General features: G+C 37.6%; 2 long non-coding RNA genes across 2 annotated transcripts; both read left to right on the top strand.

Annotated features, from left to right (window-relative positions):
• The first annotated feature begins 623 nt into the window (after positions 1-623).
• On the top strand, positions 624-2,615 carry LOC147491865 (uncharacterized). Its single transcript, XR_015198284.1, has 3 exons — positions 624-697; positions 2,373-2,467; positions 2,578-2,615. It is a non-coding gene; the product is annotated as an uncharacterized LOC147491865 (long non-coding RNA).
• A 5,525-nt stretch (positions 2,616-8,140) lies between these two features.
• On the top strand, positions 8,141-8,794 carry LOC147491866 (uncharacterized). Its single transcript, XR_015198890.1, has 2 exons — positions 8,141-8,625; positions 8,744-8,794. It is a non-coding gene; the product is annotated as an uncharacterized LOC147491866 (long non-coding RNA).
• Positions 8,795-13,027: the final 4,233 nt, after the last annotated feature.

Below are 13,027 nucleotides of genomic sequence, written 5' to 3' on the forward strand. Positions count from 1 at the left end.
AACTTCTGCCATCCCTGAACCAAATCATTCAACAACCATAAAACCACCATTACTCACAAATGTAGTACTAATTGATTTCTTGAAAGTCGATGTATTAATAGCTAGGGCCAGATAACAATCCGGAAACTCGTGATTGTGGCATATATTAGGACATATATATGTTAATTGCTTGCTTGAAAGCTTATGCATGGTTCCTAGCGTTGTTAAAGTGATGAAAGAGCAAGAAGCAGCTAGACATAGCATGTTCTGGGATACGCTTTGGTGCGTTAGATGAAATCATCATTTCGTTTGTAGCCTATACTATTTCTCATATTTGTACCCTATAATGGTTTTCAATGACTTAGAACTATATATGAAGGTCTTTTAGGTACAAAACTGATTCACTTATCTTGAATGGATGAGTTAGTAAATGGTGATATTTTCGTAGTGCCAATGACCAAAATGTTGCATCTTTGGTTAGGTTGTTGTAGCACTCCTTTAATGCCCAAGTAGTATGCTAGTTTGTCAAATGGTATTTGGCATGTTTGTATCTACGTTAATTGTTGTTGTATATTTGTGTAGGGGTCCCTATAAATAGAGATGCATGATCTTTTTTGATTTTTTGTCTTTCTCATTTGTGTATGAAGCTGGAGAAAGAACTGCCTCGCTGAAGAAGCTCTTGTTGGCCAGATTCAAGCAAAAATACAGGTTCCTAGAAGTGAGTCTACTTCAATATGATTGGATTTATGTTTTCATATTGTTTTAAACCGTGTTATTGTTGTTCAACCATATAGCATTTCATTGAAGTGAGAATGTTATGTATGTCTTTTTTGGTAGACACCATTTGATGTGATAAATCCTTGAGAAAAATAGTTTTTGAACTCTTAAGAACATGCGCTTGTAGATCAGTGGATAGAGTGTTTGTTTGCTAAAAACAATTAACAAAAATGCATACATTCACTCTAACAATATATACATATTGGTGACGTTACTGGATATGGAGTATGTATGCGCTTCAGCATTATCTATTTTACATCTATTTCAACTTTCAACATGTTTTATATATCTTCTACCATTTCGCCGATTCCTTGAATATTCCTTAGATTTTATCCCTAAGTGCTTAATACCAAACCTTCTCATATGCCACTAGCCACCATAGCAGTCCAGTTTCTGGTTTTGCAAGACATGGTAGTAATCTCTGTGACTTACGGCGATAATAATATATATAGACTAGCGGATCCCACAAGCAATTCATGTATCTTTGAGATGCTTAGGACTACACTAGCACCTAAGCAGTTGGGCATAAAAGTTTGTTCTTATAATATATATAGACTAGCGGATCGTTGGCAATTCTTTGTAGTTTTCGTAGGGGCATTTATGATGGAATATAGGTATGACAATGACGATGTTTGTAAGAGAGGAGTTTTGATGGTAGCAAGGGAATGTACTGGAACTAGACTATTTCAATATATGTTGCCGGCAAGTGTAATCTAGTAATTTGACAAGGGTAAGAAATAAGGTTCAAATATTCTCTATTCAATTCCAAGTGGGAATTAAATTGAGTTCTGGTTTCGAGTCTGTCAGTGAACTTCTTTTAAGGACCAATACCAAATGCACGGTTTAGCGCATTTGAAGATTTCATCATTCCTAATATGTTTTGTCAAAGACAGTGATGGAATATTAGAAATAGACGTAGTGGTGGAAGAAATTTTGTCTTTATATAATATTTCTCCATTTTTTGTGTTTGGTCAAGACTGTAACATAAAAATGCAAGTTGTATAGAGTTAACCGAAAGGGATAATTTGCATTTGAAGACATTACGATTAGGGTCTCCTTCATTCTTTTTAAATTACAAGTTGTCTTTTCATTTAAATACTTACAATCCTCTACTAAAAAGCTTCTCAAGTGAGTCAAGTCGGGCTTCGTGCCGGGGACGATCATAGCCGATTTTGCACCATGGCGACCACGGATATCAAACTCCACCATATATAAAGTTTTTATGTCGAAATGCAGCGATAGGATCATCTACTTTTTGTTTGTTTTTTTTCTACCAATCAATATATATTTGAGTAGTTGGGTACTTGGGTTTATGAGGTATGAGGTTTTAATATATGTTATGGAAGTATATTATTTGATTTTCAGGTTATGACAGATTTTAAATTTATGAAATGTTGAAAATACAAAGGAAACTCTGCCGAATTTTTTTTAGAATGTGATGTTAAGTGGTGGTTTTATATTTGAGTTATGTATATCATAAGATATTTTGTATTCTTGAAGTCATCTAGAAGAGGATTGTACCCGTCTTTAGTCCTTGTCTTTGAGGGTAGAGCAAACTCTTCCTTGTCTTTTGTACAAGTATGTTCTCAGTGGTTGCTTGTTTTTCTATTTTGCAGCATAAACACAGCTGAAAACTTAGTTGTTGCGCTCTAGGTACGTCGTGTTGTCTCAGTGGTTTGTTCTTCTCCCACTTTTGGTTGTTGCGCACTAGGTATGTCGTGTTTTTTTTTTCCAGCAAATATCAATTTTTCTAGTATTTTGAGTAAGAAAGGGAATAATTCAAATAACATTTCATTGTTCATTGTGGAGTTTGATTTGCAGTAGTGGAGTTTGATTTGTAGTAGTGGAGTTGGCTTCTGATTGTCTTGAGGTAAAACTTCTACCCATTTCGTATACTAGTTTTATTTGTTACTTGTTGTTTTTTGCAACAATTGAAATTGTGGGTGTTTGTATGCATATAAGGGATATGGTTTGGTTGTGTGCCATAAAGTCATTTGGTTTGTATATTAGGTAGTGTTAAGATTTATTCTTGGTTTAGTTATCAAGTAATGCGAGGTTATATGTTTTTATATTTTATTTGCGCATGACTTTAAATTAATTTGAATGGCTAATGTAATTTAACTTGGTATTCAGATTCTATGGATAAACTGATAGTTATAGAATTTATGTTTGTCTTTTTGTTGTTGTTTTTATTATTATTATTATTATTATTATTATTATTTACTATATGAGTATTTTAGGCATAATACAGGTGGTCAAAAAGTTGAATAAACAAAAGAAACTCTGTCAAAATATTTTTAGCTCTTTTGTTTTATAAACAAACAAGTTAATGTTAAAATATAATGCAATGGTAAAATTGTCTAAATGATTTATACCGTTATTTCTAAGTACAGGGAAGATATGATTAGCATTGGTAGAGGCATGAATATTAGAATTAGATGTAGGAAAAGCGCCCGACACAGTTAAGGCAACATTGGAATATCAATAAAAGTACATAGTTAGCATTGGAATATTCTTGATATCACTCAAAGTACTGCAGTTTGGTTCGAACGCGGTGCACCTACGGGTGATCGAGAGTTCCTACTTGTTTAAAGATTGGTTAATTCCGATCACAAGCCCGGATGCCGGTTTCAAACTTGACTGTAATTGTTTGATATTGTTAATATTTGGATGTTTGACTACTAGAATTAAATGTAGAAAAAGTGTCAGACACAGTTAAGGCAACATTGGAATTTGAGTTATAGGACCACGTACTTGATCCATGTATTTTTAAATAGGAATCATCAAATTTAATTATGTTTTGGTTTGATGTATATATTAAATTATTCTCGTTTGTGATAAATGAGGATAGAAATGCCAAAGGGATTTGATATTGGGTGGGACCACGCTATCCGTATCCCTGGAAATAAAAACGGGACACAATGCAAATACTGTGACAAGATTTTAGCTGGAGGTGGCATTACAAGGCTGAAAGTACATCTTGGCGGAGGGAACAAAAATGTTGAGAAATGTTTGAAGTGTGGAAAGGAAATTCGAGACATGTTCCGACAAATAATTGAGTCCGAATTAAGAAGAGAAATGGAAAAAAGATAACTGAAGAACATTATAGAGCTGCCATGCATGCACACCCTCCTGGAGAAGACTCAGACGAGGATGACAACGAGTTCGAGATGGCACGACAACAATCTAGGGATGAGTACCAGAGGTTCTGTGAGACGGGCTCGTGGGATAAGAAGGCTTCAACCAGAGAGAACACCAATGTTGCAAGCACAAGCTCTCGCAAAGGCAAAGGTCTTATGTCTCTCTTCTCCCATTCGAAGAGCACTAGGCATCCCGAGCTTATTGATGTCGATTCGCCGAGAAGGCCTGATGTTAATCAACCATCTGTCCACCAGATGACTCCAGCTGGTAAGTCAAAAGCTGGGGTGTTTAGAACAGCTGTGGCTAGATTTGTACTTTGGGGAAACTTGTCTCCAAATGCAGTGGGCAACAACCCGTATTACAAGCCGATGTTCGATGAGGCATGTCGCTACGGTCTTGAGTGACCCTCCTTGACCTATCAACTAATAAATTCAGAGTTGCAGAGGCTTAAGGCAGAGTGCAATTGTATATTGACCATATGAAAATAAAATGGTCTACATATGGTGTCCTTTGTTATGTGTGATTCTGGATTGGTCCAACGCTGATTAGTGCTTGATGAACTTCATGGTGTATTGTGATGGGCTCATGACTTTTGATTCGTCCGTTGATCTATCGAAACACAAGAAAGATTACCGCCACTTACTGAAACACATGAGACGTGTTGTTGACAAGGTTGGCAAGGAGAATGTTGTTCAGATTGTAACGGACAACGGGGCGAATTTTAAGAAAGCTGGAGAGATGCTTGCAAGAGAAAATGGTATACTTACAAATAAGTTTTATTCTCCCATTTTAGATTCCTTTTGCAAATAGGTTTTTTGTATGAACTGTCTACTAAACTACTTCATGTACAATAGGGTATAACCTTTTCTGGACCCCATGCGCGGCTCATTCTATAGACCTTATCTTGAAAGAATTTTCTCGAGCCCCGTCGACGAAAGCAATCCTTGATCAGGTGAAGGATATCACGTCTTTCATTTATAACCACTCTCGAGTTGTTTCCCTTATGAGGGAAGTGTGTGGTGGAGACTTAGTCCGAGCTGGTCCAACTAGATTTGCCCAGTAATTACATGGCATTGAAAAGTTTCTTGAAGAAAGAACAAGCTCGGTCAATGTTTACTTCGAAGGATATCTTGAAATCAAGAATGATAATCCTACGGTCCGGATGATGATGGTCGAGGATATTATAAAGCGACCAGAAATTTTGGCAGAATGTGAAGGGATTGTATACGTATTAGAACCCATTGTGGTTTTATTGCGGAAGGTGGATAGTGATGATAAACCGACCATGCCATTTTTACACAGATGGGTAGAAATAACAATTGAGCAAGTTCGGAGGAAGATTCCTTTCACCTGAATGGATTGTTGGAATCATTAAGAGGAGGTGGAACAACCAATTGGGGCACCCATTACACAAAGCTGGTAATATTTTTGTTAACTCGAGGTTTATTTAATTGTACCATAACTGTTGTAAGCTAATATTTTGCTTGTAGCACACTACCTTAATCCTGCCGTAATTTACGGCACTGATAGTGAAAATGTTGCATACAATGGGGAGTTCCTCTCAGTAATGCAGACAATTATTAACCAATTGATCCCAAACCTATCAGATCAATTGGCTTGCTTAAATGAATGTAAAGCTTATCGAGAGGCTTCGGGGTATTTCTGCGCCAATTCTTGTATATGGAAGAACCAAAGTCATGCGGGTTAGTTTCATTGTTAACCACTACTTAACTTGTAAATCGACCTATTTTAGTTTTAGTCCATACAAAATTATATAATATGGTCTACATTGTTTGTCATTGACCAAACGGTGATTGGTGGATGAATGTTGAAGGCGGTTATGTCGACCACTTCACGTTAAAATATAATGGATCCTCTCACAAACTACCTCATCATCCGGATGTGAGAGGAATGGAGCACGTTTGGATTCATACACTTTCGGCAAAACGTTGTAACTTCGAGAACCGAAGTCCTTTGGAGGATCGAAGTCTTTGTCCACTACAACCTTCGACTGAAAAGCAAGCATGTCTAACTAAAGAACCAATTCGAAGAAGAGAAGAAGATCTTGGACCTCACATCATTGTACCCAGTCGATAATGACTCAGACTGTCCTATTTTTGATTGGATTGATGACAGAGAGAGAACCCCTGAGGCATTATTAGATGAAAGCGGTCGTCCTAATTCATACATTGCAGAGCAATCTGGTGTGCCAATAGATGGAAATTGGGAACTTGTTCCGAATCCCAATCCTGAGGATAACTTTGAAGCAGTTCAATCTCCTAATGACACTCAACTTGATGGTGAAACATATTATGATCCTGATGCATGGAGAATGCCTAGTGATGGGGAGCACGATAATGCTTACAATGTTGTTTATGATGATAACGATAGCGATGATGATGATCATCATCATGCTCAAGTTCGTGCCAGTGGTCCTAGTCATTGTCACCAAATACGGGTTTAAAACGCGTTTAAAACCCGAGATATTGCCAAAGGCGTCGGTTCGATTTAAAACCGGGTTTTCAACAAAATGCGTTTTAAACGTTTTAAACCCGTTTTAAACGATTTAAACGTTTTAAACGTTTAAAACCCGAGATTTTGAAAATCTCCCGTTTAAAAATTTTTTTTTTTTTTAAAAGAAAATGCTAGAAAAGAAAAGGGTTTTGGAGTTTACCTTTTTGAAGAGTGGGCGTTAGATTGACTTATTGAGACCGTTCTATTTTGCTTTAGACTATTAATAATTAATTAAAATTTTTAAAATTATTAACTTATTTGTAGTACTTAATTATGCCATTATGGTTGGTAATTAGTAGTATCTTATTTTGAATAGTGTTTTGGCACTGAATCTAAAACTTCTAGTATTTGGATGAGTAATGATAATTTGATACTTTCATGTATTTGAATTTTCTTTCATTTGTATTATTATTATTTTTATTTTATGTGTCTATTTTTTTCCCACTTTTATAGAAAATCAAACTCCTTATCTATTATATTATTTATCATCGGTTTTTACCGTTTCTTTTACGTATTATACGTATTATACGTTTTAAACCCGTTTTACCGTTTTAAACCCGTTTTTTATGCCCCACGTTTTTTTACGCTTTTTTTTCCGTTTTTTTCCCGAGACGTTCCGTTTAAAACACGAACTAAGTTTTTTTCAAGTATACCGTTTTAAACCCGTACCGTACTTGGTGACAATGGTCCTAGTCGAGGAGGTGGTGGTGGTCGTGGAGATGGTAGTGGTCCGAGTCGAGTAGGTGGTGGTGGTCCCCCTGGTTTTGATGATGATCATGCTCAAGTTTGTGCTAGTGGTCAAAGTCGAGGAGGTGGTGGTAGTCGTGGAGATGGCAGTGGTCCTAGTCGAGTAGGTGGTGGTGGTCCTCCAGGTTTTGATGGTAATGATGGGGTTCAGTCACAACAACCTAGAGTTTCCATTGGTGGTGGTGTTGGGTCCAAACGGGTGACACCAAGGTCACTTGAGTCAAGGGGTGGGTCCTCAATGCAAGTCAAGGGTGGATGGATCCTCACGCCCGCCAAGTGGTGGGGTGGATGCACTATTGTTGGGTCTCAACAAGCAACTGGTGGTTCCTCACAGGCCGTGATAATAGAGGAGTATACTTTTATCAAGAGGATGGGTTTGACCATGCAACTCAAGACTCTGACCATGGTGCTTCCACCTAACGAGGATCTCGTCAAAGAAAAGGTCGACAAAGTGAGAGCGGATCCTACGAGAGGCACGGACTCTAGCAATTGTTTTATGGGCAAGGGTATCTACTCATGGGGTCGAGATGTGCGTGGACTCGTTGGCGGGCCAATTTGGAGGATTGTTTTCTTCTGATCAGCCTTTATGGATATTCTTCATTGGTTCAAATATGGTTGAATATTCTACGACTCTTCATATGCTTAATCCTCCGTAAGAATATTCACGTTCTCAATATTATGGGAATTGGAATGATCCTCAAGCATACTCTATTGCTTCCACCTATGCTACTTCTTTCGAACAATATCGCCCCTCATTTTTATGGAGATTGGAATGCTCTATCTCTGAAAAGTATTCTATTGAATCTACATTTGTGATACCTTCGTAACAATATGCACCTCTTCTTCATCATTCTTATGGAGGACGGAATGAAAGGGACCAAAGTATGGAAGATGTTCAGCCATTCTCGGACCATAGTGTGGACATGCCTCCACTTGCATGGGGAACTATATGGGAACCTCCGAGTCGCCCGTTGTTGAGGAAACTGGGTATCCGATTATTGGTTACCTTCAATTGTGTGGCAAGAACTTGGATCAGTCAGCGTATGACTTGTACGTGGAAAACTTTAAGAATTGGTTCGGCCAAACCCTCACTTGGAACTAGTATTGTAATGATTTTCTTTTTGAATCGGCATTACATGGTGTCAAAGGCATACAAGAAGGTCGCAAATCATTCTGGCAGTAGTCTTCTTTGTAATGGTTTGGAGTGTCAGCCTCTGTTGGTTTGGAATAAAGTTAAAGTGTTTTTGTATTGGCTGTCAGTTTTTTATCATGTTTAATGGTTTGGAGTGTCAGCCTCTCTGTTGGTTTTGAATAAAGTTTGAGTCATAGTACAAAATATCGCTCTGTTTTGTGAGTTCTTTATGTCTATGGATTAGTTGTAATTGTTATGTTTTTGGTGAGCCACTTAGATCTTGAAGAAAAATGTAGAGCTCCATGCAGCTTCGGAATGCCGTAGTAATTGTTCTGGTAAGGAGAAAACAATAATCTTCCTATGGGGTTTTATTTGTTTTAATTAAGCCGAGTGTCTAGTAACAAAAAGAAGCTATATTGATAAGCTTTGTCTTTTATGGACACTTGTACTTAGGATTGGCAGCAGAGAAGCTAGAATGGGGAGATGACAATCATATAAAACAAATTTCAGATCAGTATCCAGGGGGATTTGATCTGGTTCTTGGAGCTGATATTTATATCCTTCAATTTCATATGTTTTCTTCTTAATGTAGTGTTGGGCTTGCTTATTTCTTAGTTACAATTGCATCTTTTTGAATTTCTTGACGCACTGTATGCTTTCAACAGCATAGCATCTCTCCACTTTTTGATCTTTGTGGAACCAACTTTTTTTCGCCTTTAGAGAAGTAAACTGCTGCAAGTTCATACTAGCTTATGTTTCTCGAGCTAAGAGGTGAGTGAAGATGCTTACTCGTTGTGTAATTATGACTCTGTTCACAACCTGTAACCAAAGGTCTTATAATTTATAGTTATCCTGATTTTACTACTGCACAGGTACTATTGCTCTTGATTGATGCCCCTGTTACTTGCTTATCCCTTAAGGATTCTATTAGCTTATCAACCTTATTTTAACTTCTAAGAGTAGCTATCTTGAAATCTATAGGTTTGTTTCTTAAAATCTATAGCTTGTCTTGAAAGAATTACCTTTCTAGCTCACATATGTTATTCACTTATTTGACTTGCTTTCTTCAATTCTTAATCTAGCTAGTTTATCATTTCATATGCGTTTGGAATTGTGGAAATCAGCATAAGTAGAAAGTCGTAACAATTTTGAAATTTTATTCCTCTACTTTGAGCCCCGAGGTGAAATTTGAACCAAAAATTTGTTCCTTCCTCTAGTTAGCTTGAATTTGTTGATATTTGATTCGAGGGTTGGTTACTTGACTTAACTGGCACTAGTCGAGATGGTTAAGTAGCCGGTTCTACGAATTAGTATATCTTTTAGTAGTTGGGTGTAGTTTTATTGGATTTCCAAGTTATGACAGGATTTAAGTTTATTAAATGTCGAAAATACAGAGGAAACTCTGCCAAAATTTTTGTAGGATTTTTTAGTCTCTGTGTAGTTTGGGTTTTGCTTAGTTGGTCTGTATCACATCCTGAGTTTTGTAATAATTGTAGATGCCACGTGTCTTTGGTATTCAGTGCCTGTTTTATTGTTTGATTGTTTTATTGTTATCTTCGTTCTCTTATCTCTTATCTCTCTGGAAATGCTAGGGCTAGTTGTTCTTGTGTGCGCGCATCTATACTGAAGATTCATACGTGAATGAATCATCATAAGAAAAGATGATGAAATCAGTCTAAGCAGAAAAGATGATGAAATCGGTCTCAGTAGAAAACGTCTCTGAAATCAATGGGAGTTATATTGATAAAAGCATGGGAATAATGATGGTCAATGGTCCGAACGAGACGATGGGTAAGGTTCTAGAGTCCTTGCAAGAGGCAAAGGATCATGATCATAGAAAAGGAGAGGATCTTCTTGATTCAGTGTTGTTTGTTGGGAAGTACTTGGCGGAATCACCTTTTGCCTGCATGCTAAAGGCTCTAGATCTTCTCGAGTACCTTCTTTCAATCAAGGGTGAGGATGAACCAAGACCATTCTATTCTGTTTTATTTATGCTTCCCCTATTGTCTCAAATAACAACCTCTATTGAAGGATGTAAAATCCTGGCTTCAACCAAAGGGCTGCAATATGTTGTAGATTGCCTGATCAAGATGATGGATGCGGTTTATGGCAGTGATGGGGAGGATACTAGTGGGAGCATGGTTTTGGCAAGTGATGTAATTGAACACATCCTATTGACAACTGATGAAGTGGATTGGAGTTGTGTTGGTCGTCTCCTGAAGACGTTAGAGTGTTGGATAGACTCTATGGCGCAGGCATCTATGGACATCGGGGTTGCAGGCCTTCACGCTCTCATCATGGATTCAATCACAAAGAAGATCTAATAGATCGCTTTATATGATTGAATGCTCGGTGCAAACTACAACAAGTATTGTAATATGTAGAAAAAAAATTCAAGATTCATTGTTAAAGAATGAAAAGTCAATGTAATATGTAGGAATTCTGAGGTGTATTTTTGAGTATTAGAGAGTAATTTATATTAAAAGTATGACTATGAGGGAATAATATATTTATATATATTATGCACGTGTCCAACACGAATCAGGAAAACTCATGGAAGATCGTTATAACATAACACCTTGTCTAGAATGAGGTGATAATCTCCAGGACTCATGATAGATCGTTACAACATAACACCTCGTCCAGAACGAGGTGACAACCTGGCACATGCACGCAACGGGCAGTAACGCTCAACATAGCTGTGTTAGTTAAAGTCGTAGCATCTGTCGTGCTTATAAATACACTGTCTAAAAGCTCATTTATTCTCATCAAGACAGGGACTTGAGCTGACAGAGGAAAGGGGGGAATGATAAGAGCCCAAAACTGTAGTTTTAACCCCTTAATAATCATCTTTGTTAGACCAATTGTGTGAATAATAAGTAAGAGTTAATCCGATTACGTGTTTTATGTATTTCGGGCTTCAAAGTCCATTATGTGCAGAAATGTGCCACTTTAGCGAGATAAAGGGAGCAAAGTCGTGAGAACTTCCAAATGCCATATCTTTGGACTCGGACCTCGAATTGGGCCTACCTTATGTCAAAACGACCGTCTCGGAAAGAGCTTTGCAATGGTCTAAGCCTTGACCCAATCAGAGGAGCAGAAGTGGACGAAAAGTCTGTTGAAGCCGAATCTAGCTGAAGAGGCCTTTTGGATTTGAAGAATTGGGTTTTGGGCACGATTCTCCGCCCAAAAACATGGCTCCAAGCCCATGCACGATTTTGGATCTGGATGTATAAAACAAAAGCTTGACTCATTGTTAATGGCAGTTAGGTTAGGTAGATAGTTAGACCTAGATTAGTTAGCCTCCATTAATTAGTTTTAGAACTTAGTTTAATTAGTTTCAATTCATTGTAGTAGATTAAACCTTTGAATCTTGCTCTTCAATTTGATTAGATAAATAAAGTAGTATTCTTTATCAATTTCGATTTTGTCATTTCCAATTCTAGATCTAATTTCAATTCCTGTCCTTATTTCATTTTAGTCATTAAATTAGATTTCATTATTGTTTAAATTAAGTAAATTTCGAATCTTGATAGTATGTTTAGTTATAATCTAAATGGAAATGATTGCGGAATGATTCAAGGCTGAACCTCCATTAGAGGGGGTTGAGAAGCCTTGATGAAAGGTTGATTCCGACTATCGTAGAATCGTCGTAATTTCCTTTCCACTCTAGAAACGTTTAGTTCACCATGAGAATGGGTTTAATCGTTCACATGCTAATTATTAATTGGTAGGAATGCCATGTGTAATTAGGGATTAGGAAGAACCGATTGTTCGCGTAGCGAGTTCAATTCGGATTCTGACGACTAAATTAAGCTAGTGGATTAAGTTGAGTTAAGGTGGAATCAATCCCCTCTAACTCCTTAACATCGAATCGACGTAGCATTCCCTTAGTTGTCGGATAGTGGAGACTAGTTGCATTTAGGTGGGTAGTTGCATCGTAGTCTAATTCCCCCAGTAAAGCTCTCATTGACTTAAGACTGATTTCTTAGACTTAGAAAACAATCCATGCTAGGGAACTAGGAGTGGAACGAACTTCTTACTCCACTTAGTGCAATTCGCATTGAGAGTAGAAGCTTTGATAAACATAGGCTCAAAAGATTAGTTTTAGTTTACTTACGGATTGAATTCATCGTTCATTTCGTAGGTAAACTATTCATTTTACATTTATCAAATGGCGCCGCTGCCATCTTAGTTGCACTTTAGCATTGTTTTCCTTGTAGAAGTAATCATTTTTAAGTCCCATTTCACCCACCCACCCTTGTTTGATTCATACTGTGGTTGTCCATTTCAGAGTTGAAAAATTCCGGGCAAAAATTACACTGAGCGCGCGCACGCCCTCCTTGAGCGCGACCCGCCCTAACTTACTGGACACTAAGCGCGACCCGCCCCCATGTGGAGTAGCGACCATCTAAAACAACTGTAATTTGAAAATTACTTGAGGCAGCGACACGCTTCTATGCAATGACCGCACTGCGGTTAAATTTTTCAGATTTCGACGGTTTTGATTCGAACTTTGCTCTTTCATATTTTTCAGTGTTCTAACCTCGCTATATACTGCTGAACAAGTGTAAACAAGGCGCTATTCATAAAAGCGAAGCAAGGGCCTAATCAGGTATTCCTTTCTTCCACACCTCGCGATCTCTCTGTTAGAGGTTTATACTAGTATATCGAAATTGTTTGGAGTGTTGCATGTTTAGTTAAGTTCGACTTAGTCTTGCATGAGATTAAGGTCCG

Source organism: Coptis chinensis, chromosome 6, assembly GCF_015680905.1.
Source record: "Coptis chinensis isolate HL-2020 chromosome 6, ASM1568090v1, whole genome shotgun sequence".
Taxonomy (NCBI): Eukaryota; Viridiplantae; Streptophyta; class Magnoliopsida; order Ranunculales; family Ranunculaceae; genus Coptis; species Coptis chinensis.